We start from the raw sequence: 27,403 nt of genomic DNA on the forward strand, positions 1-27,403 counted from the left end.
GCTATGGAGATGCCCACCGATTGATGTTAATGCAAGGAGTAGGGATTGCCATGCAACGGATGCACTAGAGCTATAAATGTATGAAAGCTCAACAAAAGAAACTAGTGGGTGTGCATCCAACTTGCTTGCTCACGAAGACCTAGGGCATTTGAGGAGGCCCATTGTTGGAATATACAAGCCAAGTTCTATAATGAAAAATTCCCACTAGTATATGAAAGTGATAATATGAGAGACTCTCTACTATGAAGATCATGGTGCTACTTTGAAGCACAAGTGTGGTAAAAGGATAGTAACATTGTCCCTTCTCTCTTTTTCTCTCATTTCTTTTGGATGCCTTCTATTTTTTTATGGCCTTTCTTTTTTGGGGGCCTTCTCTTTTTTATGGCCTTTCCTTTTTTTATACCTCACTTGGGATAATGCTCTAATAATGATGATCATCACACTTCTATTTATTTACAACTCAATGATTACAACTCGATACTAGAACAAAGATGACTCTATATGAATGCCTCCGGCGGTGTACCGGGATATGCAATGAACCAGGAGTGACATGTATGAAAGAATTATGAATGGTGGCTTTGTCACAAATACTATGTCAACTACATGATCATGCTAAGCAATATGACAATGATGAATGTGTCATGATAAACGGAATGATGAAAAGTTGCATGGCAATATATCTCGGAATGGCTATGGAAATGCCATAATAGGTAGGTATGGTGAATGTTTTTAGGAAGATATAAGGAGGTTTATGTGTGAAAGAGCGTATCATATCACAGGGTTTGGATGCACCGGCGAAGTTTGCGTCAACTCTCAATGTGAGAAAGGGCAATGCACGGTACCAAAGAGGCTAGCAAGGATGGAAGGGTGAGAGTGCGTATAATCATGGACTCAACATTAGTCATAAAGAACTCACATACTTATTGCAAAAATCTACAAGTCATCAAAAATCTCGGCACTACGCGCATGCTCCTAGGGGGATAGATTGGTAGGAAATGACCATCGCTCGTCCCCGACCACCACTCATAAGGAAGACAATCAAATAACACCTCATGCTTCAAATTTGTTGCATAACGTTTACCATATGTGCATGCTACGGGACTTGCAAACTTCAACACAAGTACTTCTCAATTTCACAACTACTCAACTAGCATGACTTTGATATTATTACCTCCATATCTCAAAACAATCATCAAGCATCAAACTTTTCTTAGTATTCAACACACTCATACGAAAGTTTTATTATTAATCTTGCATACCAAGCATATTAGGATTTTAAGCAAATTACCGTGCTATTAAGACTCTCAAAATAATCTAAGTGAAGCATGATAGATCAATAGTTTCTATAAAACAAATCCACCACCGTGCTCTAAAGGATATAAGTGAAGTACTAGAGCAAAACTATAAAGCTCAAAAGATATAAGTGAAGCACATAGAGTATTCTATCAAATTCCAAATCATGTATGGCTCTCTCAAAAGGTGTGTACAGCAAGGATGATTGTGGTAAACTAATAAGCAAAGACTCAAATCATAAAAGACGCTCCAAGCAAAACACATATCATGTGGTGAATAAAAATATAGCTCCAAGCAAAGTTACCGATAGAAGTAGACGAAAGAGGGGATGCCTTCCGGGGCATCCCCAAGCTTTGGCTTTTAGGTGTCCTTAGATTATCTTGGGGGTGCCATGGTCATCCCCAAGCTTAGTCTCTTGCCACTTCTTGTTCCATAATCCATCAAATCTTTACCCAAAACTTGAAAACTTCACAACACAAAACTTAAAGTAGAAAATCTCGTGAGCTCCGTTAGCAAAAGAAAACAAAAGACCACTTCAAGTTACTGTAATGAACTCATTATTTATTTATATTGGTGTTATACCTACTGTATTCCAACTTCTCTATGGATTATAAACTATTTTACTAGCCATAGATTCATCAAAATAAGCAAACAACACACGAAAAACAGAATCTGTCAAAAACAGAACAGTCTGTAGTAATCTGTAGCTAGCGCAAGATCTGGAACCCCAAAAATTCTAAAATAAATTGCTGGACGTGAGTAATTTATCTATTAATCATCTGCAAAAAATAATTAACTAAATAGCACTTTTAAAATAAAAATGACAGCAGTTCTCGTGAGCGCTAAAGTTTCTGTTTTTTACAGCAAGTTCAACAAGACTTTCCCCAAGTCTTCCCAACGGTTCTACTTGGCACAAACACTAATTAAACACAAAAAACACAACCAAAACAGAGGCTAACTAATTTATTTATTACTAAACAGGAGCAAAAAGCAAGGAATAAAAATAAAATTGGGTTGCCTCCCAACAAGCGCTATCGTTTAACGCCCCTAGCTAGGCATAACAAGCAAGAATAGATCTAGGTATTGCCATAATAGTAAGATAGATTATTAAAACTCATTTCATATTCTCTACGTTCGGCAGAAAGTTTTCTTTGAGGCAAGCAAAATTAATCAAAAGGGCTAAATTTAACGAGACAAAAGTCCCCAAGATCAACCTTGGGAGGTATAGGTTCCTCCTTTGGTCCTTCAGAATGCACAACCAATTCATCATTATAAGCATTCTTTTGACAGAACTTTGTGATCCTATATTCAAGAGAATATCCTAGTTCATTATTTCGAACAGCCAAATCATCATTAAGTTCAGAAATTATATCAACTAAAACATTGGTAGGAACCCTTTTTCTAAGATTTTCATTGAAAGCAACATAGTCTAGAGATTGAAAACGCATTATTTCTTCTTGATCAAAGAGGATAGCCTCTATGGGAGGACGGCAAGCGTCCACCCTATAATGCGCAAAGATTTCTTTGGCTTCTTTTATTATGAATCTAAACTCATGAGCCAAAAAGATAGTAGCGGCACGCTTAACAAAAGAATGCTCAATATTAGAAAATTCCAGAAAAATCATTTGTATGGAAGGATGCATGTGCATGAATTGTCTTTCAAGTTCAACTACAAGCATGGAAATAGCGTCTGCAAGACTACTAGTTCTATGAAGGATACAACTACCCATAGAAGGTAAAGCACCGACACAAGTAAAGAAATCTTGAATAACTCCTTTTCCAATAATATTACCACTACCAACACGGAATTTTTTTGTATGAAAGATGGTAGGTTCTTCAGTAGGAGCATCAGAAATTTTCATGATATTATTATTGTCCATATCGACAATAATTTCCCCAATTTCAGACATAGAGGCAGAAGGTAAAGGACTTGACATAACGACAAGCTAGCAAACTAACACACGAGCAAACAAAAAGGCAAACGGAGAAAGAGAGGGAGGATAGAGAGAGAGAGGGCGAATAAAACGGCAAGGGTGAAGTGGGGGAGAGGAAAACGAGAGGCAAATGGAAAATAATGTAATGCGGGAGATAGGGATTGTGATGGATACTTGGTATGTTGACTTTTGCACAGACTCCCCGGCAACGGCGCCAGAAATTCTTCTTGCTACCTCTTGAGCACTGCGTTGGATTTCCCCAAAGAGGAAGGGATGATGCAGCAAAGTAGCATAAGTATTTCCCTCAGTTTTTGAGAACCAAGGTATCAATCCAGTAGGAGGCTACGCTCGAGTCCCTCGTACCTACACAAAAACAATAGCTCAACGCAACCAACGCACTTAGGGGTTGTCAATCCCTTCATGATCACTTACGAAAGTGAGATCTGATAGAGATGATAAATAATATTTTTGGTATTTTTGATATAGAGATGCAAAGTAAAAAGTAAAAGCAAAGTAAAGGCAAAGCAATAATAAAGTGATGGAGATTGATATGATGAGAAAGAGACCCGGGGGCCATAGGTTTCACTAGTGGCTTCTCTCAAGAGCATACGTATTCTATGGTGGGTGAACAAATTACTGTTGAGCAATTGACAGAATTGAGCATAGTTATGAGAATATCTAGGTATGATCATGTATATAGGCATCACGTCCGAGACAAGTAGACCGAAACGATTCTGCATCTATTACTATTACTCCACTCATCGACCGCTATCCAACATGCATCTAGAGTATTAAGTTAAAAACAGAGTAACGCCTTAAGCAAGATGACATGATGTAGAGGGATAGTTTCATGCAATATGATAAAAAAACCATCTTGTTATCCTCGATGGCAACAATACAATACATGCCTTGCTGCCCCTTCTGTCACTGGGAAAGGACACCGCAAGATTGAACCCAAAGCTAACCACTTCTCCCATGGCAAGAAAAACCAATCTAGTAGGCCAAACCAAAGTGATAATTCAAAGAGACTTGCAAAGATAACCAATCATACATAAAAGAATTGAGAGAAGATTCAAATATTATTCATAGATAGACTGGATCATAAACCCACAGTTCATCGGTCTCAACAAACACACCACAAAAAGAAGATTACATCGAATAGATCTCCATGAGAGAGGGGGAGAACATTGTATTGAGATCCAAAAAGAGAGAAGAAGTCATCTAGCTACTAGCTATGGACCCGTAGTTCTGAACTAAACTACTCACACTTCATCGGAGGGGCTTAGATGATGATGTAGAAGCCCTCCGTGATTGATGCCCCCTCCGGCGGAGCTCCGGAACAGGCCCCAAGATGGGATCTCGTGGATACAGAAAGTTGCGGCGGTGGAATTAGGTTTTTGGCTCCGTCCCCGATCGTTTGGGGGTACGTGGATATATATATAGGAGGAAGAAGTACGTCGGTGGAGCTTCGAGGGGCCCATGAGGTAGGGGGCGCGCCCTAGGGGGGGCACCCTCCGCCTTCATGACCACCTCGTGGCTTTCTTGACTGAGGGTCCAAATCTCCTGGATCTTATCTGATGAGAAAATCACGTTTCCGAAGGTTTCATTCCGTTTGGACTCCGTTTGATATTCCTTTTCTCCGAAACCCTAAAACAGGCAAAAAAACAACAATTCTGGGATGGGCCTCCGGTTAATAGTTAGTCCCAAAAATAATATAAAAGTGGAAAATAAAGCCCAATAATGTCTAAAACAGTAGATAATATAGCATGGAGCAATCAAAATTTATAGATACGTTGGAGACTTATCATGGGGACGGCGATCCGTCGCGTGTTCACGAAGAGTACCGCCCCGAACCCCTCTCTTCGCAGCGGAGGGAAAAACTTCGCCACCGGAACATGGATGCACTTCACACTCCTATCGTTGGAGAAACCCCTGAGGCCCAGGCCTTGGAGGAGGCGCGCCTGGCCAACTTGGTTGAGCGCACTCGACTGGGGAACCTCCAGCGTGCACTCGACGAGCGTGCTCGGCAGCGTATCCCCGAGTCCAGTCGACGCCAACTTTTTCCGCCTCCGACTCAGGTATACCAAACTCCGATCCAGAATCTCGCAGCTGTGGCCCAAATAGCGGAGTCAATTCAACCTTCCTAGTCAGAAGCTAGTCGAGGTTTGGTGCAGATCCGGGCTTTGCTCCGAGCAGCGGGAGAGCAGAATACAACAGTATCTCAGTCGCGGAATAGGATCCATAGCAGATCCGTGGTTGCAAACACAGTCCAATCGGCTCATAGCCCGAGATCGCCCCCGAGGCGTGAGGGACGTGAGGACCGGCGAGATCAATACAAAAACCGTGAGCAGTATGATCACCGACTCGATCACGATGATCGTCGTCGAGTGCCCATGCCTCCCCCAAGGAGTGGGTCATACGTGCCTCGACAGCATGATGACAGACCTCCTCACAGTGGTGGGCGAAGGATTCCAGTTGACCCCAGGGAACTGGGCTTTGATGCGAGATCTATTCTCGTTCAGGGTCTAGTCGGCAGAAACAGAGCTCACAGAGAAGGCCACGATAGAGATTTTCCAACCAGCAGCAGAGTGCATGTCTCGAGTCCAGAGTGCTTCAGCAGAGCCATCAGGGCTGCAGTGATTCCTCCCAACTTCAGGTTGGCAACTGGAGTTAGTAAGTTCACTGGTGAGTCCAAGCCTGACACTTGGCTTGAGGATTGCCGAGTGACTGTACAGATTGGTGGTGGCAACAATGAAGTTGCCATGAAGCATCTCCCTTTGATGTTAGAGGGCTCGGCCAGAGCGTGGCTGAATCAGTTAGCGCCTGGTAGTATTTATACTTGGGAAGATCTTGCCCGAGTATTTGTCAGAACATTTGAAGGTACTTGCAAACGGCCAGCAGGGCTAACAGAATTATAGTGTTGCGTTCAGAAACTGAATGAAACTCTGAGAGATTATATCCAGAGATGGATCATGTTACACCATACAGTGGAGAATGTGTCAGATCACCAAGCAATTTGTGCCTTCAAAGAAGGCGTTAAGTATCGGGAATTGAATCTGAAATTCGGTCGGACAGGAGATATGACTCTGACTCGGATGATGGAGATTGCCACCAAATACGCCAATGGTGAAGAGGAAGACCGACTCCAGAGTGGCAAGCACAAAACAGTCGCCCATGAAACCGGAGGAGGGAACTCCAGTCGGAAGCAGAAGCGCAAAGCTGAGCCAGCTGCTCCTGGAGAAGCCTTAGCCGTGACTCAAGGAAAGTTCAAAGGGAAACCCAAAGGACCGTGGAACCCCAAGAAAGTAAAAGATCAAGATGGAAATGATGTGCTAGATTTACCATGCCACATTCACACCAAGAAAGATGAAGAGGGTAATTTCATTTACCCGAAGCATACCACTCGATAGTGTCGACTCCTAATCTAGCAATTCCGAGAGAAACAACCCAAGGAAAAGGAGAAGGAAGCGGACAAAGTTGAGGATGAGGAAGAGGACGATGATGGTTACCCCCACGTCAATTCCACTCTGCTGATTTTCGCTGATGTTGAGAGTAAGAGTCGACTGAAAGTCATCAACAGAGAAGTGAACATGGTCGCTCCGGTGATACCCAATTATTTGAAGTGGTCTCAGACTGCCATTACATTCGACCAGTCCGATCACCCAGCTCACATAGCCACCCCTGGGAGTCAAGCGCTAGTGGTCGACCCAGTAGTCGAAGGCACTCGATTGACTAAGGTTCTGATGGATGGTGGCAGTGGTCTGAATATACTGTATGCAGAGACGTTGAAAGGAATGGGCATTCCGATGTCCAGACTCAGTGAAAGCAATATGAGTTTCCATGGAGTTATTCCTAGCAAGAAGGCTGCGTCACTCGGCCAGATCGCCCTTGATGTAGTTTTCGGTGATTCCAAGAATTACCGCAAAGAAAAGTTGACATTTGAAGTTGTGGATTTCCAGAGTGCTTATCATGCTATTCTGGGCAGGCCAGCTTATGCACGTTTTATGGCTCGGCTGTTACGTGTACCTCAAATTGAAGATGCCTGGTCCTAAAGGGGTGATCACTATCACTGGCAATCGAAAGAAGGCAAAAGAGTGCTTCCAGAAGGGCTCAAAGATCACGGATGCACAGATGGCAGCAGTGGAGTTGCAGGAGTATCAAAAAAATGCAGATCCGAGTGATTTGTTGCGAGCTAAGAAGCCTGCCACAGATTCAGCATTCCAGTCGTCTGGTGAAACAAAGCCGATTCATATTCACCCAACGGATTAAAAAAAATGCAGATCCGAGTGATTTGTTGCGAGCTAAGAAGCCTGCCACAGATTCAGCATTCCAGTCGTCTGGTGAAACGAAGCCGATTCATATTCACCCAACGGATCCCAATGCTGCTCCGACTCACATTTCAACAACACTCGATTCCAAATAGGAAGAAGCGCTCATCCAGTTCCTCCGTGAGAACTGGGACATCTTTGCATGGAAACCTTCTGACATGCCAGGTGTTCCCAGGGCACTGGCTGAGCATCATTTGCGAGTCGACCCAAAAGTGAAACCAGTCAAAGAACATCTTCGACGGTCCGCCGTACAAAAGAGAAAGGCAATCGGTGAAGAAGTGGCTCGGCTTCTAGCAGCTGAGTTTATCCGAGAGATTTACCACTCCGAGTGTTTAGCTAATGCTGTCATGGTCCCAAAGAAGGACGACTCACTTTGCATGTGTATTAACCTCAAACATATCAATCGGGCCTGCCCGAAAGATCACTTTCCTCTCCCTCGCATCGACCAAATAGTCGACTCGACTGTGGGGTGTGAGCGTTTGTCCTTTTTGGATGCTTATTCCGGGTATCATCAGATCCGTTTGTATGGACCCGATGAGATAAAAACAACTTTCATCACCCCATTTGGGTGCTTCTGTTATGTCACTATGCCATTCGGCTTGAAGAACGCTGGAGCCACATTCATGCGGATGATTCAGAAGTGTTTACTCACTCAGATCAGTCGGAATGTGGAAGCATACATGGATGACATTGTGGTCAAGTCACGTAAAGGTTCCGACCTACTGGCTGACCTTGCTGAAACATTTTCCCACCTCATAAGGTATGATATCAAGCTTAATCCATCAAAGTGCACGTTTGGAGTTCTAGGCGGAAAATTACCCGGTTTTCTCGTTTCCGAATGAGCGATCGACGCTAACCCAGAGAAAGTGGGTGCCACACTCCGGATGAAACGCCCTGTGAGTGTGCATGATGTCCAGAAGCTTACCGGTTGTTTGGCCGCCCTAAGTCGATTCATTTATTGCCTCGGTGAAAAGGCACTGCCTCTTTACTGACTGATGAAGAAGTCAGATAAGTTCGAGTGGACTCCTGAAACTGATGCAACATTTGCAGAGCTTAAAGCCCTGCTTTCCACCCGGCCGGTGCATGCTGCTCCAATCAGCAAAGAGCCTTCACTGCTTTACATTGCAGCCACTGGACAAGTCGTCAGTACAGTACTTACGGTCGAGGGGAAAGAAGAAGGAAAAGCTTACAAAGTTTAGCGCCCAGTATACTATGTCTCTAAAGTTTTGACTCCATCAAAGCAAAGATATCCACATTATCAGAAGCTTGTTTATGGGATTTATATGACCACGAAGAAGGTTGCACATTACTTCTCTGACCACTCCATTACAGTCGTTAGCGATGCTCCATTATCAGAGATTCTGAACAACAGAGATGCAACTGGTCGAGTGGCAAAGTGGGCGATTGAACTCCTTCCCTTAGATATGAAGTTTGAGGCAAAGAAAGCTATCAAGTGCCAAGCAATAGTGGATTTCCTCGCCGAGTGGATCGAACAGCAACTGCCGACTCCAGTTCACTCGGAGCACTGGACCATGTTCTTTGATGGTTCTAAGATGCTGAATGGTCTTGGTGCTGGGGTAGTACTGGTATCCCCCCGAGGAGACAAGCTCAGATATGTCCTCCAGATTCACTTTGATTCCTCCAATAATGAAGCAGAATATGAAGCACTCTTGTATGGGTTACGTATGGCCATCTCACTCGGCGTCCATCGCCTCATGGTCTATGGCGACTCAGATTTGGTAGTCAATCAAGTGATGAAGGAGTGGGACGTCAGAAGCCCAGCCATGACTGGCTACTGCAACACGGTGAGGAAGTTGGAAAAGAAGTTTGAGGGGTTAGAGCTCCATCATATACCCCGACTGAAAAATCAAGCAGCCGGTGATTTAGCAAAGATAGGCTCCAAGAGAGAAGCCATTCCTAGTAATGTGTTCCTGGAGCATATTCGTGCACCTTCAGTTCAAGAAGATCCCTTCACTGAAGAGCCCCCACAGCCAAAGAGTGCCACCGATCCAACTGAAGTTGAGATTCCAGCCGTGGTCGACCTAATCGTGGATATTTTGGTTATTACTCCTGACTGGACAGTGCCGTACATTGCGTATATCCTTAGGAAAGAACTCCCAGAGGATGAAGAAGAGGCTCGACAGATCGTCCGTCGATCCAAAGCCTTTACTGTGATAAGAGGACAACTGTTCAGGGAAAGTGTAACCGGAGTCAGCCAGAAATGCATAACCCCGGAAGAAGGTCTAGCGATCCTCAACGACATCCACTCGAGGACCTGTGGCCACCATGCGTCCTCTAGGACCATTGTGGCTAAAGCATACCGAGCTAGATTTTATTGGCCACGAGCAAATGAAATGGCGAAAGATATAGTCGACAGATGTGAAGGCTGCCAGTTTTACTCCAATATGTCCCACAAACCTGCGTCAGCCCTAAAGACCATTCCACTCGTCTAGCCCTTTGCTATTTGGGGATTAGATATGGTTGGACCGCTGAGGACTGGAAGGAGCGGCTTCACTCACGTGCTTGTAGCAGTCGAGAAGTTCACCAAGTGGATTTAAGCCAAGCCTATCAAGAATCTGGAAGCTAGTACTGCCGTCAGCTTCATCAGAGAATTGATGTTCAGATACGGAGTTCCACACAGCATCATCACTAACAATGGATCGAACTTCGATTCAGATGAGTTCAGAGCCTTTTGCGCCTCCCAAGGCACATGAGTCGACTATGCTTCAGTCGCCCATCCCCAGTCGAATGGACAAGCAGAGAGAGCAAATGGCCTGATTCTCAAAGGACTGAAACCCCGACTGATGCAAGACCTCAAGCATGCAGCGAGCGCCTGGGTTGATGAACTTCCATCAGTTCTTTGGGGATTGAGGACAACTCCCAATCGGTCGACTGGCCGAACTCCATTCTTCTTGGTCTATGGAGCTGAAGCTGTTCTACCGAGTGACTTGCTTCATAACGCACCACGAGTCGAGCTCTTCTCTGAAGATGAAGCAGAACAAGCTCGGCAGGACGCAGTCGACCTCCTATAGGAGGAAAGAGAGATGGCCTTGATCCGGTCGACCATTTATCAGCAAGACTTGCGTCGATTCCATGCTAGAAATGTGAAAGGTCGAGCCTTTCAAGAGGGAGACTTGGTTCTTCGAGTGGATCAGCAGAAACCACACAAGCTCGCTCCCGCTTGGGAAGGCCCCTTCATTGTCACCAGAGTGCTCCACAACGGAGCATACCACCTTTACAATGTCGAGCATAAGAAGGACGAGCCACGGGCTTGGAATGCGGAGTTTCTCCGCCCCTTTTACACTTAGGTACTCATTCAAATAAAATGTAATAAGCAATACCTTTGTAATTTGCTTATCAAAGACAAGAGCTTTAAAGTCCTCATAAAAGATTGTTGTTGCTTTTATTTACATCTGAAATCCCCCAGTGGGTGACTTAGCTGCGAATCCGTTTCGCCTAAGTTTAAAAGAAAATCCTACCGAGTGGTGAGCAAGCCTCCCACTCGGAGGCTTAGCCGCGAATCCGTCTCGCCTAAGTTTAAAAAAATCCTACCGAGAGGTGAGCAACCCTCCCACTCGGGGGCTTAGCTGCAGTCCAGTACTTGCCTAAGTTTAGAAATCCTACCGAGTGGTGAGCAAGCCTCCCACTCTGGGGCTTAGCTGCAGTCCAGTACTCGCCTAAGTTTGTAAAATCCTACCGAGTGGTGACCAAGCCTCCCACTCGAAGGCTTAGCTGCAGTCCAGTACTCCCTAAGTTTAAAAATCCTACCGAGTGGTGAGCAAGCCTCCCACTCGGGGGCTTAGCTGTAGTCCAGTACTCGCCTAAGTTTGTAAAATCCCACCGAGTGGTGAGCAACCCTCCCACTCTGGGGCTTAGATGCAGTCCAGTACTCGCCTAAGTTTGTAAAATCCTACCGAGTGGTGAGCAACCCTCCCACTCGAGGGCTTAGCTGCAGTTCAGTACTCGCCTAAGTTTGAAAAATCCTACCGAGTGGTGAGCAACCCTCCCACTCGGGGGCTTAGCTGCAGGCCAGTACTCGCCTAAGTTTGTAAAATCCTACCGAGTGGTGAGCAACCCTCCCACTCGGGGGCTTAGCTGTAGTCCAATACTCGCCTAAGTTTAAAAACTCCTACCAAGTGGTGAGCAACCCTCCCACTCGGGGGCTTAGCTGCAGTCCAGTACTCGCCTAAGTTTAAAAACTCATACCGAGTGGTGAGCAACCCTCCCACTCGGGGGCTTAGCTGCAGTCCAGTACTCGCCTAAGTTTAAAAAATCCCACCGAGTGGTGAGCAACCCTGCCACTCAGGGGCTTAGCTGCAGTCCAGTACTCGCCTAAGTTTAAAAAATCCTACCGAGTGGTGAGCAACCCACTCATTCCGGGGCTTAGCTGCAGTCCAGTACTCGCCCAACGTTTAAAGTCCGTCCTTATCCGCAAGGACGACGAGGTGCAGGTCGACTGCAACCTTCTCCTTCGGAACTGCGCCACAAATACAACGTGCGCTTCATCACCATCCGCAAGGACGATGAGGTGCAGGTCGAATACAACCTTCTCCTTTGGAGCCGCGCCACAAATACAACGTGTGCTCCATCCCCATCCGCAAGGACGACGAGGTGCAGGTCGACTGCAACCTTCTCCTTAGGAGCTGCGCCACAAGTACAACATACACTCCATCCCTATTTGCAAGGGTGACGAGGTGCAGGTCAACCGTGACCTTCTTCTCCGAGCTACGCCGCAAATACAACGTACGCTCCATCCCTATCTGCAAGGGCGACGAGGTGCAGGTCGACCGCGACCTTCTTCTCCGAGCTACGCCACAAATACAACATGCGCTCCATCCCCATCCGCAATGACGACGAGGTGCAGGTTGACTGCAACCTTCTCCTTAGGAGCTGCGCCACAAGTACAACGTATGCTCCATCCCTATCTGCAAGGGCGACGAGGTGCAGGTCGACCGCTACCTTCTTCTCCGAGCTACGCCACAAATACAACATGCGCTCCATCACCATCCGCAAGGACGATGAGGTGTAGGTTGACTGCAACCTTCTCCTTTGGAGCTACGCCACAAATACAACGTGCGCTCCATCCCTGTCCGCAGGGACGACGAGGCGCAGGTCGATTGAAGTCTTCACTTCAGGGCTACATCTCAAAGAGCAAATTGCACGTGAAGGCAAATACAAGTGTATTCAGAAATAAACCAAGTTCAGATATATCCTAAAAGTTCCAGACGACAGATCAAAAGTATTCGAGCATCAAGCCCGAAGGAGTTTAATGGTTACACAATCACTCGGAATTCCAAGGCAAATAAAGGTGGAGCATAATGTTTTTTGGTCACGCGTCGGGAGAAGGACTGGCTGGGTCGCAGAAACTATCAAGGTCTATGCTGTCTGCAATATGAGTGGCGGCTTCGAGGAAAGTGTCCATGAAGGACTGGAAAGTGTGTCTCTTGGTGTTAGCAACCTTGAGTTCCGCCAGCTTGTCTTCTTTGACGTCTTTGCAGTGCACTCGGACCAGGGACAACTCGACATCAGTGACACAGCGAGTGGATGACTTCTTCCATTCTTGCACTCGGTTGGGGATTTGATTCAGTCGAGCCATCAGGGACTCGAGATCTTGGTACAGTTCCGCCTGAGGCCAGAGTTTAGCCGAGTGGTGAGCAACCCTCCCACTCGGGGGCTTAGCTACAGTCCAGTACTCGCCTAAGTTTGTAAAATCCTACCGAGTGGTGAGCAACCCTCCCACTCGGGGGCTTAGCTGCATTCCAGTACTCACCTAAGTTTAAAAAATCCTACCGAGTGGTGAGAAACCCTCCCACTCAGGGGCTTAGCTGCAGTCTAGTAATGTTGGCGTTCTGGGAACGGGGGTCCCCAGACTTGCCTGCCTGCGGCCTGCGGCGTGGCTCAAGTGGGGGCCCAGCGTGGCCCATCTTCATCAGCTCAAGCTCAAGACCCTCGCAAGGGGCCAAGCCTCGCAGGGTGGACGACAGGAAGCTTCCTCAGAGGCAGCCTCATCAGGCAGGCTCGCGAGGAGGCGGAGAGATCAAGGTAGGGGTACCTCGCGAGGAACCCGTGACGCAAGCCATGACGATCGAGACCAGGCGGGCGCCGGCCTGCGTAGTGTCCTTGTTTCCCCTTTGGTGCAAAGGGGGCAAGCGCAGGCCAAGGCATCGAGCAAAGGTTGCCATTCTGGTGCAACAAGACCAAGACCAGTAGAGCGGTAGGACAGAGGTCACCATGGAGCCCAAGACGGCGTCATCACCAGTGCTTTTGGCAGCCGAAGACCACCTTTGGTCAGGATAACTTATACTATATGTTCCCCTTCAAAATGGCCAAGTGTTGGTGCCCTTCCCGCTCATTATTTGGGGAGAGGCTCAGGGCCTCTATAAATAGAGCTAGCCACCACAGAGTAGAGAGAGGGGGGAGAAGAGATCTAGAAAACCCCGAGACATCTAGAAAACGGCCAGAGATCTGGTAGAACCCTAGTAGAGAGAGAGAGGCGACTGAACTCACCCTAGCAGTTCATTGCACCAGTTCAAGAACACCTCTCGTGAGGCTGTTCTTCCCTTGTACTATTCATCACCAGCCCCTGAGGCAATCCACCACACCACACACTGGAGTTGGGTATTACACCACAACGGTGGCCCGAACCAGTATAAACCTCGTGTCCCTTGTGTTGTTCGTTGTTTCCAGTTTAGATCACGCGAGGAGATTGGACGTAGATCGGTAGGGGAGAGATCTCCGCGCGCACCCTAGTGTTCGAACCTCAAGGGTCTGCCGGAACCCGAAATCCGACATTTGGCGCGCCAAGTAGGGGTGCGCTGGAATCTTTTTTCCGCTGTTCGCGTGTGATCTTATGTCGTGTCCATGGCTGACGCTCGTCGGGCTCGCACTGAGCGCTGGGCTGCTCTCTCCACCCGCGTCGCCCAGACGGTGCCCGTCGGTGGACGCCCTCGTCGTTCCCCGTCGCCTGCCGCCAACGCCGCCACTGGCCCGGCGGGGAACGAGCAGCAGGCCTCGTCCCAGCATCCTTCGGTACAGCGGGGAGGCCGCACCGCCACACCGTCACTGACTCCAGCCGCTTCGTCGTCCCACGCCCGTCGCGCCCCCACGGACGCGCACGCCGCGCTGCTCCTGGCGAGAGAACTCTTGCACTACCGCCCCGTCGACGACCTCTACGAAGACTGGCTCGCCCACATCACCGAGCTCGTCAGCACCGCAGGGGGCTCCCCTTTGTCGTCCCTCTCGCTGCCACGCCCTCCATTCCGCGCGGGAGGCGAGGATCAGGAGGTGCCTCCACCACCTCCTCCCCAAGGAGGCGCCCTGGCTCCAATGCGCGCAGCCCCGGGGCGAGACCCTCCGCGTCTGACGCCTGTGCAGCAAGAAGGGAGCTGCCAAGAGATCCCTTGTCCCCAAGAAGGTGCTTGCGCGCTCCCGGCGCCGGCGCGCCAAGATCGCGTCCCTGCACCTCCACGCCAAGACCCCGCGCTGATCCAAGCGGCGGCGCACGGTAATCCCCAGGAGCAAGCCCAGTACCAGCAAAAGGCACCGGTGGCCACAACAGGCTGCCGTTCCCTCACCCCCGAGCTACGCGGCATCGCATGGCCAGGCAAGTTCAAGCCTGACCTGCCCCCTCGCTATGATGGCATGGTGGACCCTGCAGAGTTCCTGCAACTCTATGAGCTATGCATCGAAGCCGCCAACGGAGACGAAAGGGTCATGGCGAACTGGTTTCTCATGACGCTCAAGGACGGGGCCCGCACCTGGCTCCTGAACTTGGCTCCTGGCATGATCTCCTCCTGGGACGAGATGCGCACTCGCTTCATCGCCAACTTCCAGGGCACTCGCGACCGGCCCCCGGCCATGAGCGATCTGCGCCGCATCAAGCAGCAGCAAAGGGAAACCCTGCAAAAATACATCTAGCGCTTCAACAACGCTCGCCTCAAGATCCCCAAGGTGATTGAAGAAGCCATCATCTCGGCCTTCTCCGATGGCGTACGCGACGTCAAGATGAAAGGAGGAGCTAGCAATCCATCAAGACCTGTGCACATCCCTGGAGCTGTTCAACTTGGCGACCAAGTGCGTCAGGGCTGAGGAAGGGCGCCTTTCCCTCCTCGAACTCCTGGCCGCCGACCCAGAAGAGAAGAAGCCCAAGGCCAAGGACGTGAAGCACAAGGGGGCTGCTGTGCTTGCAGCGGAACCAGACACCAAGCGAGGCAGGGATCAGCCCGAGTCATCCAAGGGCGGCCGGTACTGCGTGTACCACGACCTCCACACCCACAACACCAACGAATGTCAAGAGCTCAGGGCCGTGAGAGATGGACGTGTCGGCCGATGCCCCGAGCGCAACGACAGGGGCTATGGTCGAGGAGGAGGAAGAGGTGGCAGACGATGGGAAGACCGTGGCCCTCGCCAAGGGTGGCGTGACCGACCTCGCGAGGATCACTGGCAGGACCAGCCTCGCGAGGGAGGCTGGAGAGATCAGCCTCGTGAGGATCGCTCGCACGGCAACGCAGGCCTTCCTCCTCTGCCGCCACCGCCAAGGAGGAACAAAGACCAACATCAGGACGAGGGGGCTGGGGGCTTCCAGGAGCCACGTGCAATCGCTTGCATCTTGGGTGGCGCGCAGGCCCCAGCCTCACAGCGCATCTTCAAGCAGTTTGCTCGCGAGGTGAATGCAGTCCTCCACAAGCTTGAGGCCACGCGCCCTCTCAGGTGGTCCGCGTGCGCTATCATGTTCAGCTCAGCGGATCAGCTCAAGTGCGGGGCAACGGCCGGAGTCCTCCCGATGCTTTGCTCCCCAATCATCAACAACGTGCAGGTAACCAGGACCCTCATTGACGGCGGAGCAGGACTCAACGTCCTGTCCGTCGAGACGTTCGACAATCTCCAAGTGTCATACGATCAGCTTCAGCCAACCAAGCCATTCTCAGGAGTCACTGATGGTTCCACTATTCTGATAGGGCAGGTTCGCCTTCCAGTCACCTTCGGGCAGCACAACAACTACCGCACCGAGCTCATCGACTTCGACGTCGCCCACATCCGTCTGCCATACAACGCCATCCTCGGGTACCCAGCCCTGGCCAAGTTCATGGCAGTGACTCACCATGGATACAATGTCCTCAAGATGCCAGGAAGCGGTGGAGTCATCACCGTACCCTGTGAAGAAAGGGATGCAGTGTGTTCACTTGAGCGCGCATTCCAAGCCGCAACAATCGAAGACCCGGACCGCAGAAACGGAAGACTTCTTGAGGCGACCCCCAAGAAGAAGAAGGCTTCGCCTGGCCCAAGCCATCAGGAGGCAGGCACCTCTAGAGGTGTTGGGTTAGGATCTGCGCCCAATCAGGGAGTGCCACCCTCTCTCGCATAGGAAGGCGCGCCCGTTGCCCTCCTCAGGCAGGGATCGGGGGCTCTTTCTTGGAGAGCCACCGACTTTGCCAAGGTCGCGAGGGAGGCGCTCGGGCACCACTTGGAGGGGTGCTTCCAGGCACGTTTCCCTCAGGAAGGTACAAGGCAAGGAAGACCAAACCCTTAGGAGTTCATCGCAAGCAACACTCAGGAGCTATAGGAGTCAAGAGTCATGCGCGGCAGCCGCCGCTTGCCCGCCATGGCCCCGCATCCAGGCGAGGATGGTGGGCTGCATGTCTGCATCAACGTACCAGGGCTCAACCGAGCCGCGTCTCAGGAGCACCTCTGGCCTTCGCGCATGGGGAGTTGCGAGGGTCCACCTCATAGCTACGTTCGCATGCCTTTCGGCCTGCCGAACGCGGTCGCCGGTCATTAGCGCTTGCTGAGGAGCATTCTAGAGGCTCAGAAGGTCAAGCATCATGCGGTCCTGGCGGAGATGGAGATGGCCTTCAGAGACCCACCTTTGCCCCCGGAGCCTCCTGAGGCTCCTGGGCCTGGGGGCTCGTGAGGGTCGACGTCTTCATCGCGCATCGCCCGCTTCTTCAACATCACTCCATCTTCAACGGCACCAGGTGACATCTTTCTAAGTTCTGTTTTTAGCTGGGAGCGCCCACAAGGCCGCATCATTCCCAGGTCGCGTGGGTCCGTCCCTGCGGCGTGTATCCATTTTGCTTATGCTCTTTACTTACCTTGTCGGGGGCGCCCCTCGGGCTGCATCATCCCCGAGCTGCTCAGGCCTGGCCCAGCGGCGTTTGCTTTTTCCGCGTCTACTTAAAATGAATATCCTCCTGCATGCTTAACATACCCAACCTAATCGCCTGCTCGATTGATGCCTACCTATGGAGCCGCTTGCTCTGGCACGGCATCTGCGCACGGGTCCGTCCCTGCAACGCCGAAAAATTTGAGTGGTCGAGCTCTGGCCGCGGCAGCCCCGCAAGGCGCCACCTCACCAGGCCCTTAGTGCCCCAATCACTCCCCCGGAGCAACCAAAGGTTGGCTGGCAACCGTAACAATAGGTCTTGTTTCTCTTTATGATTGGTGTGCAGGACCTACTCCAGGGGCAACGCTAGGGACATCGTGAGCTGTCTCTCCCTCTCTCTGGCACGGACCGCTTGCACGTTAAAAGGGGGGCGCCTGAGCATCACGACTCATGGGCTCCTACTGGCTCTCCAGCCCTCACCCCCTGGCCTTGACCCACGGCATCGCGACCTGTCATACCAGCGGTGGCTGAGCTCGCTCGAGGGCCAGGACCTAAGGAAGTAGAGCATTAAGGAAAGTGCGAGGGAGTGGGAAGAAGCTCGCGAGGACCTAACCCAGCAGTGCCTCAGCTGCCACCGCTCGGGCCAAGCGCTTCATCAAGGAACTACACCTAACTCAGGAGATAAGTCACACCCTTACAAGAGTTGGACCAACGCAGTGCAAAACCCTCGCCCAGTGCGGCTCTGTCACGGCGACGTTACCTTCCTTTCTCGCCCCGCGAGGGCTGCTTGAGCGCTAAAGGGGACCTCCCAAGCATCGCGACTCGGGGGCTCTTACCAGACCTCGGGCCGCTCACCTCCTGGCCTTGACCACGGCATCGCGACCTGGCATACCAGCGACGGCTGAAGCCTGCCTGGGGACTGGGACCTGTCAGCATAGAGCGCCAAGTCCTCGCGAGGATAGAAAGGGGGAGCCGAGCTGAGACAGGACAAGCACCTCACATTGATTCATATTAAGGATATAATATTCATAAAAGACATGGCAGACGCCTTACATACCCCCACGGGGTGTTGCTTTGATTCCTCGCAGGGAACAGGAGTACTAATCCTAAGGAACGCTAATGGCCCACACCGCCACAAGGGACGCCATCATCAACAGTGGGCTGCCCAACGTCGACGCCAACCCCATCCAGATCAGTGGCGCCGGCGGCTGGACGCAGCTGCCCCGCTCCGAGCACTGCGCGAGCTCGGGGGCTCGTAGCTGTCGTCGCTCGTCTCCAGAGTCGCGAGGAGCTCGGGGGGAGCCACTGAATTCCCCAGCTCCTCCGCTGCTGCCTGAGGAGCTGCTAGAGGGCCGACGGGCAGGCCAGGTCCTCGCCGGTTCATCGCCCCTGCCGCTCTCCCTGGGGCAGCACTCCAGCCAACGTCCTTCAACATCAAAGACCTTGAAGAACATCAGGGAGGCACCGTCGTATTCAAGATGAATTATGAGGGCGCCTACCGTCCGGCAGACCCGGGCGATTTCGCCCCAGCCCTGGGTCATGAAGACCTTGCCCGGAGCGACGACTGCGACCTTCGCTCCGGTCGCAAGGGTGCCGCAGTCAGTGTGCTGCAGCCAGAGCTCCAGAGCCCCGCTCGGCGGCATCTCGAAGGTGAAGGAAGGAGGGAGGCAAATCCAAGAGCTTGGAGGCATGGCGGCGTGGAGCACGAGCTCGCGAGAGGAGCGTTCGATATGGACTCCAGGAGGAACGACGCGCACCATCGTGACTCGCCGGCATCGACGACGGCACCATCGATGTTGCTCGACACCTTCTCCCCCAGGACCCACGACACGGGCGTACAAGGGTAGCGGATACCCAGGCGGCGGCCGCTCGTACCAGGGCCTCGGTGCCTCCTGCTGAGCACCCTCTTCTCGGCGGCAGAGGACCAGCCGCTTCTTCGGCGGAAGTGGGTAAGGACCCTCTCGGGGGCCTTTTCCTTCTCTTCTGCAGAGAACCGGCGGATTGGTGCCATTGGTGTGAGGAGAAGCAAGAACAAGGAAGAAGAAGGGAAGGAGCAGCAGGAAGGGATGGACTGAAGGGGTCGCCCAGCCCCGTACTTATAGCCGGAGGAGGCCAACCGCCGAGCACCACGATCGCAGGTAATCATGACCGCTTTCTCTGCATGCAGGGACATGTCAAGTCATGCGATTGCCGAGGCATCGTGGGGAGCACGGACGTCCACATCCAATCAATCGCCACGCGGTGCGCAAGGCCGCAGGCTGTTGGGGCCTGTGGCGCTTCGCGCTTGCCCCTTCTCTTCCCTGCTGGGCCAAGCCCGGGCGCGCCTTGGGCCCGGGGGCTACTGTCGGCGTTTTGGGAACGGGGGTCCCTAGACTTGCCTGCCTGCGGCCTATGGCATGGCTCAAGGGGGCCCAGCCCGGCCCATCTTCATAAGCTCAAGCTCAAGACCCTCGCGAGGGGCCAAGCCTCGCGGGGCGGATGACAGGAAGCTTCCTCAGAGGTAGCCTCATCAGGCAGGCTCGCGAGGAGGCGGAGAGATCAAGGCAGGGGTACCTCGCGAGGAACCCGTGACGCAAGCCATGACGATCGAGACCAGGCGGGCGCCAGGCGGGCGCCGGCCTGCGCAGTGTCCTTGTTTCCCCTTTGGTGCAAAGGGGGCAAGCGTAGGCCAAGGCATTGGGCAAAGGTTGCCATTCCGGTGCAACAAGACCAAGACCAGCAGAGCAGCAGGACGGAGGTCACCGTGGAGCTCAAGACGGCGTCATCACCAGTGCTTTTGGCAGCCGAAGACCACCTTTGGTCAGGATAACTTGTACTATATGTTCCCCTTCAAAATGGCCAAGTGTTGGCGCCCTTCCCGCTCATTATTTGGGGAGAGGCCCAGGGTCTCTATAAATAGAGCTAGCCACCACAGAGTAGAGAGAGGGGAGAAGAGATCTAGAAAACCCCGAGACATCTAGAAAATGGCCAGAGATCTGGTAGAACCCTAGTAGAGAGAGAGAGGCGACTGAACTCACCCTAGCAGTTCATCGCACCAGTTCAAGAACACCTCTCGCGAGGCTGTTCTTCCCATGTACTGTTCATCACCAGCCCCTGAGGCAATCCACCACACCACACACTGGAGTAGGGTATTACACCACAACGGTGGCCCGAACCAGTATAAACCTCGTGTCCCTTGTGTTGTTCGTTGTTTCCAGTTTAGATCACGTGAGGAGATTGGACGTAGATCGGTAGGGGAGAGATCTCCGTGCGCACCCCAGTGTTCGAACCTCAAGGGTCTGCCGGAACCCGAAATCCGACAAGTACTCGCCTAAGTTTAAAAAATCCTACTGAGTGGTGAGTAACCCTCCCACTCGGGGGCTCAGCTGCAGTCCAGTACTCGCCTAAGTTTGAAAAATCCTACCGAGTGGTGAGAAACCCTCCCACTCGGGGGCTTAGCTGCAGTCCAGTACTCACCTAAGTTTGTAAAATCCTATCGAGTGGTGAGCAACCCTCCCACTCGGGGGCTTAGCTGCAGTCCAGTACTCGCCTAAGTTTAAAAAATCCTACCGAGTGGTGAGCAACCCTCCCACTCGGGGGCTTAGCTGCAGTCCAGTACTCGCCTAAGTTTAAAAAATCCTACCGAGTGGTGAGCAACCCTCCCACTCGGGGGCTTAGTTGCAGTCCAGTACTCGCCTAAGTTTGTAAAATCCTACCGAGTGGTGAGCAACCCTTCCACTCGGGGGCTTAGCTGCAGTCCAGTACTCGCCTAAGTTTAAAAAATCATACCGAGTGGTGAGCAACCCTCTCACTCGGGGGCTTAGCTGCAGTCCAGTACTCGCCCAAGGTTTAAAGTCCGTCCTTATCCGCAAGGATGACGAGGTGCTGGTCGACTGCAACCTTCTCCTTCGGAACTGCGCCACAAATACAACATGCGCTCCATCACCATCCGCAAGGACGATGAGGTGCGAGTCGACTACAACCTTCTCCTTTGGAGCCGCGCCACAAATACAATGTGTGCTCTATCCCCATCCGCAAGGACGACGAGGTGCAGGTCGACTGCAACCTTCTCCTCAGGAGCTGTGCCACAAGTACAACATACGCTCCATCCCTATCTGCAAGGGTGACGAGGTGCAGGTCGACCGTGACCTTCTTCTCCGAGCTACGCCCATAAATACAACACACGCTCCATCCCTATCTACAAGGGCGACGAGGTGCAGGTCGATCGCGAGCTTCTTCTCCGAGTTATGCCACAAATACAATGTACGCTCCATCCCTATCTGCAAGGGAGACGAGGTGCAGGTCGACCGTGACCTTCTTCTCCGAGCTACGCCACAAATACAATGTGCGCTCCATCCCCATCCGCAAGGACGATGAGATGCAGGTCGACTGCAACCTTCTCCTTAGGATCTGCGCCACAAGTACAAGTATGCTCCATCCCTATCTGCAAGGGCGACGAGGTGCAGGTCGACCGCGACCTTCTTCTCCAAGCTACGCCACAACTACAACGTGCGCTCCATCACCATCCGCAAGGACGATGAGGTGTAGGTCGACTGCAACCTTCTCCTTTGGAGCTACGCCACAAATACAACATGCGCTCCATCCCTGCCCACCGGGACAACGAGGCGCATGTCGATTGAAGTCTTCACTTCAGGGCTACATCTCAAAGAGCAAATAACACGCGAAGGCAAATACAAGTGTATTCAAAAATAAACCAAGTCCAGATAGATCCTAAAAGTTCCAGACGACAGATCAAAAGTATTCGAGCATCAAGCCCGAAGGAGTTTAACGGTTACACACTCACTCGGCATTCCGAGGCAAATAAAGGTGGAGCATAATGTTTTTCAGTCACGCGTCGGGAGAAGGACTGGCTGGGTCACAGAAACTGTCAAGGTCTATGCTATCTGCAATACGAGTGGCGGCTTCAAGGAAAGTGTCTATGAAGGACTGGAAAGTGTGTCTCTTGGTGTTAGCAACCTTGAGTTCCGCCAGCTTGTCTTCTTTGACGTCTTTGCAGTGCACTCGGACCAGGGACAACGCGACATCAGCGCCACAGCGAGCGGATGACTTCTTCCATTCTTGCACTCGGTCGGGAATTTGATTCAGTCGAGCCATCAGGGACTCGAGATCTTGGTACAGTTCCGCATGAGGCCAGAGTTCAGCATCAACCCGAGTCATCGCCGCTTTCACGCGGGCAAGATAAGTAACCGCGTTGTCCATGCGAGATCCCAACCGCAGCACATTCATCGCGACATCATCCTTGACTGGACAGTTTATGGGGTCAAGACCCGTCTCGACCCGCCCAGTTTCCGCTTCAAAGTCTTGACAAAACTCTGCACAGTCGAGTGAATGGTGAGTCGACGATACAATTAGACTTGACAGTCGACAGAAATAAGTCAGTCAACCATCAGTACCTTCAAGGTTTAAGACCAGCTTTGCAGCAAGCTGGCCCAGATAAGACTCCAACTCGCCCTTCTGAACTTTGAGGCTCCCAAGATCGTCAGTCAGCTTGTCCTTGTCCTTCTTCAGTCGCTCGACCTCCCGATTGGCATCATAAACAACAGTCTTCAGTTTGGAATTCTCTTCTTCCAGCTTGTCGACCGAAGCAAGCTTCTTGTCGGCAAGCGTAGTTTTATCTCGCGCTTCCTTCTGTGCAACAGCAAGATCCAGATCCTTCTTCTCCAAAGCCTGCTTCATTTTCTCTAAAGAAATAATAGTCTTCAGACGGGCTTGGAGTTGACGGTTTTCACTATGTACATCTACTCGAGTGGAGTCACTCGGTTAAAAAAATGGAAAGGAAAAGTGCCAACAACAGTAAGATAAACAGTTCATGATCGGTTACCTCCCATGGCAGCTACTTCATCGTGAGCAGTCTTGAGATTCTTTTTGGCTAGTTCCAGATCAAGGTTGAGGCTGATTTGTTGCTGGTTCAGTGTAGAGAGTTGAGCACCAAGATCACAAGATTTCTGCGGCCAACACATAAGACTTGTGAGTCGACTAAAATGAAAGACATCACAGCGACAACTACTCCAAGACTACCATCAAAAAAAGAGAGGTTCAGATTCTCAGACCACAGTCGACTGCCCGCAGTTAACTATGGTCTCGGGGACAGCACCCAGTGGGTGCACTTAGCATGCCCCCAATAGTTTTAAATTCCACTCGGCATGGTCCACCCAGCGCGAGTTGTAAAAAAGAAAGTTCATATTTTCAGACCACAGTCGACTGCCCGCGGTCAACTATGGTCTCGGGGACTACACCCAGTGGGTGCACTCAGAGTGCCCCCACTAGTTCAAAGATTCAGCTTGAGTCGATCCAAAGTGACTTATACAATTTCAAAACAGCCACACCCCAGTGGATGATCAGACAAGAAATATGACCAACTAACCTGGACATTGGTTTGCAGAGCAGCTTCGGCGTTGAAGGCCACCTGGCTGGCCTCATGCACCACTTTCATTTGCAACATCACAAGATTTAACTGAAGAAGAGCTTCCTTGGCAGCAGTCGATGGGCCGTCCGGAGTCTGATATGCAGTAAAAAGCAACGCTGCCGTCCCAGGCGTCACGGTCGACTGAAGAACCTGGACCTCAGGCGCTTTCCCGCCCAGTTCCTTGTCTTTCCTCCTCCTCCCCCTTAGCGGTACTTCTTCTTCATCATCCAGGAGCATAACAACGTCCCATGGAACTGCAATAAACAGAGAAAGTCATACAGATAACTGACAAACAATCCAGTTGTCCAAATAAATTCGAATCGGGCAGACTTACTGGCTTTGGAGGTAGCTGTGTCGTCGGTTTCCTCATCGACCGGATTCTTGTCAATGTCCATGTCAGTCGCAGCTGAGGTCGGGCTGTAAAGGTTCATCATCCACTCGGTCAGAACAAAAGAAAGTCGGTCAGAACAAGAAAATACAAGAAGAACATTTACCCAGAAGCAACAGGAACGTCCATCTTGATTCTAGGCAAGGTCTTCCGAGCCTTCGAAGGATTGACCTTGGGCTGCTTGGTGACCTTCTCAGCCAATTCTGGAGTCGGAGACCGAGCGCGTTTTTGAGATGGAGCACTCGACGCCACAGCTTTACCACGCCTGCCCATGGGATCATGGTGCTGCTTGGATCGACGTTCAGAACGAGGCGGTGAGTCGGCTACTTCCTCATCGCCCGACTCATCGCTCTCATCTTCATCATCGTCGGCTGGTGACTCCCAGTCGCCGCTCTCCTCCGCACTGTCCTCGCCCTCTTGGTCTTGCTCCAGAGCTTGTTCACCATTGAGCATTGAATACATCTCCGTGTAAATCTACAAAACAAGGAGCCGACTGCAAGTCAGTCGGACCAACAAACAGTCGGAAAATATGTCTAAAAGCTCAGTTGAAATGGCCAAACCTTGTCTGGTTGGTTTCTGTCGCTGAAAGGGTTGACTCTCCTAGCGCCCCTGAGGTTGTCCTTGTTCCCGGTGATACCCCTCAGCCACTCGGACACGGTTTTGGCCTCCACCTCCTCTGGATGAACCTGAGCGGTGTCACCAGCCCCGGAGTACATCCACATGGAGTGGTCACAAGCTTGGAGTGGTTGGATGCGCCGACTGAGGAACACCTCTAGTAGATCCATGCCAATGACACCTTGGTTGATCAACTGAACCACTCTCTCGACGAGCATGCCTGTCTCTGCCTTCTCCGCGGCAGTCACTTTCAACGAATATGGAGTTTGAACACGATCAAAAGAGAAAGGGGGAAGTCCAGTCGACTGGCCTGGCGTCACGATGTCCTGGCAGTAGAACCAGGTCGACTGCCAGCCCCTGACCGATCCCGGAAGAGTCATCGAGGGAAAAGAACTTCTTTTCCTCTTCTGAATACCCAGACCCCCACACATCTGGATAACATGGGTTTTCTCATTGTTCGAGTTCGCTCGCTTCACTGTTTGGGAGCGGATGGTAAAGATGTGCTTGAAAAGACCCCAGTGCGGTCGACGCCCCAGGAAATTCTCGAACATGGATACGAACGTGGCAAGATACGTGATGGTGTTGGGAGTAAAATGATGGAGTTGGGCCCCAAAGAAATTCAAGAAACCCCGAAAGAAGGGGTGTGGAGGAAGCGAGAAGCCTCGGTCGACATGAGTGGCGAGCAGAACGCACTCACCCGGTCACGGCTGCGATTCCGTTTCCCCCTCCGGCAGCCATGCAAACTCATGGACGATCAGCCCTAACTCGGCCATATCATCCAAGTCCTCCTGTCGAAGCGAAGATTAGATCCAATCTCCCTGGATCCAACCTGACGGCAGCCCCGAGCGCGATGAAGACCCCCGATTCGTCTTCCTGCTTTTCACCGCCCCCATCGCCTTCTTCGCGTGTTCCAGCGCCGCCGTTCTCTCCTTCCCCATGGCGGCGGAGCGGTGGAGTCGAGAGTGGAGAAGCTGGATGGGGAGTAGGAGCAAGAGGAAGAAGAAGGAGAATGGACACGCACAGTGAGGACGCCTCAGTCTCGCCGCTTTTAAAGGCCCACTTCCGAGTGGCTGACGCGTGGGTCCGAGTGATCCTATCAAATCCCTCAAATAGTCACGCACGGGATACATGGCGAAAAAGGTGGCATGGAAATCGAAACGCCCTGTCTATCCACTCCGCTTACCACGGCGTGTTTCGTTTGGTGCGCTCCTACCGAAATTATGAATCCCGCGAAATCCGTGATCCTCGACAACTGATCACGCCAAAGATTTCGCATCAAAGATGACACTCGATAGGCGACGTTATAAAAACCAATCGGTAATTGCTGAATCGATCAAGGCGACTGAAACGAAGCCGAAAGTTCCAACACTGACCTCCATTTAGAGATGAATTCTTGAGAAAGGCAAGAGTCAAGGCAAGATCAACTTCAACCTTCTTTTCACTCGGACCTCAGTCCATTCAGGGGCTAATGATGAGGACATAGACCTGGGGTAGGGTAATAGGCCTGACCTATATGTCCTACCTAAGGTCCTACTCTTAAAAGCAAAGAAGTTGAAGAGTAAACAAGGTGGACCCAATAAAGGTGTCGAGTGCAATCCACTCGACCTACCATTCACTCGGAGACTACTTCTTCTTTGAGTCACTCGACTATTCAACCACTCGACCTTGTAAAAGACCACTCGATGTACAAGAAGACCTAAAGCCGTTCTGCACAACAACGGTCGGGCATTTACTCATATATTTAATGATCATTTGTAGCACTTTATTACAGACGTTACCTGTAATGCTCTCTCTTTATGAACATTGGACCCTGTGTAACGGAGGGGAGCTGGGGTCCTGGCGCACTCTATATAAGCCACCCCCTCCTCTGGGACAAGGGTTCGCACCCCTTGTAACTCACGCGCATATAATCCAGTCGACCGCCTCCGGGCTCCAAGACGTAGGGCTGTTACTTCCTCCGAGAAGGGCCTGAACTCATAAAACTCGCGTGTACAACTCCTCCATAGCTAGGATCTTGCATCTACATCCCTACCCCCATTCTACTGTCAGACTTAGAACCACGACAAATCCCACTCCTACTAGGAGGAGTATTCCTCCTCCTAGGCGCGCCAACAAGGGATGGCCGGCCTCTCCCTTGCTCCTTTATATACAGGGGCAGGGGGGCACCTCTAGACACACAAGTTGATCACAAAGATCTCTCCCAGATGTGTGCGGTGCCCCCCTCCACCATAATCCACCTCGATCATACTGTAGCGGTGTTTAGGCAAAGCCTTGCTGCGGTAGCTTCATCAACATCGTCACCACGCCGTCGTGCTGACGAAACTCTTCCCCGAGCTC

Source organism: Triticum aestivum, chromosome 7A (genome assembly GCF_018294505.1).
Source record: "Triticum aestivum cultivar Chinese Spring chromosome 7A, IWGSC CS RefSeq v2.1, whole genome shotgun sequence".
Taxonomy (NCBI): Eukaryota; Viridiplantae; Streptophyta; class Magnoliopsida; order Poales; family Poaceae; genus Triticum; species Triticum aestivum.